Source organism: Streptopelia decaocto, assembly GCF_964273445.1.
Source record: "Streptopelia decaocto genome assembly, contig: HAP1_SCAFFOLD_1758, whole genome shotgun sequence".
Classification (NCBI taxonomy): domain Eukaryota; kingdom Metazoa; phylum Chordata; class Aves; order Columbiformes; family Columbidae; genus Streptopelia; species Streptopelia decaocto.
This window is the reverse complement of record NW_028116481.1, coordinates 30,330-30,828: the sequence shown is the minus strand read 5'-3', so window position 1 is coordinate 30,828 and position 499 is coordinate 30,330.

Here is a 499-nt window from a genome sequence, read left to right as displayed (position 1 = left end):
GGCTGACCCCCCAGCGTCCCCCCAAACCCCCCACCCCCCCATCAACCTCCCCAGCCCCCCCATGGCCCCCCCAGCCTCTGAGGGGGGGGAAATTGGGGTCTGGGGGGGGGTCTGAACCCCCATATCTCCCAGGGGAGGGGAAGGTGGGGGGGGACACTTTGGGGGTGTGTGGGGCTGCCCCCCCCTCCCAGTACCAAACTGGGAGCTGAAAGTGGGGGGGGGGTCCAGGGGGGTTTTGGGGAGTCAGACCCCCCCGTACCCCCTGGGGGAGCTGAAATTGGGGGGTATGGGGGGGGGGTAGGGCCAGGACCCCCCCAAACCCACCATGTACCCCCCCCGCCCCGGGCTGGTGTGGGGGGTTTGGGGGGGTCGTACCCCCCTTGTTTGGTGCAGGGGGGTTTGGGGGGTCCTGGGGTGGTTTGGGGGGGTCGTACCCCCCTTGTTTGGTGCAGGGGAGTTTGGGGGGTCCCGGGGTGGTTTGGGGGGGGGTCGTACCCAC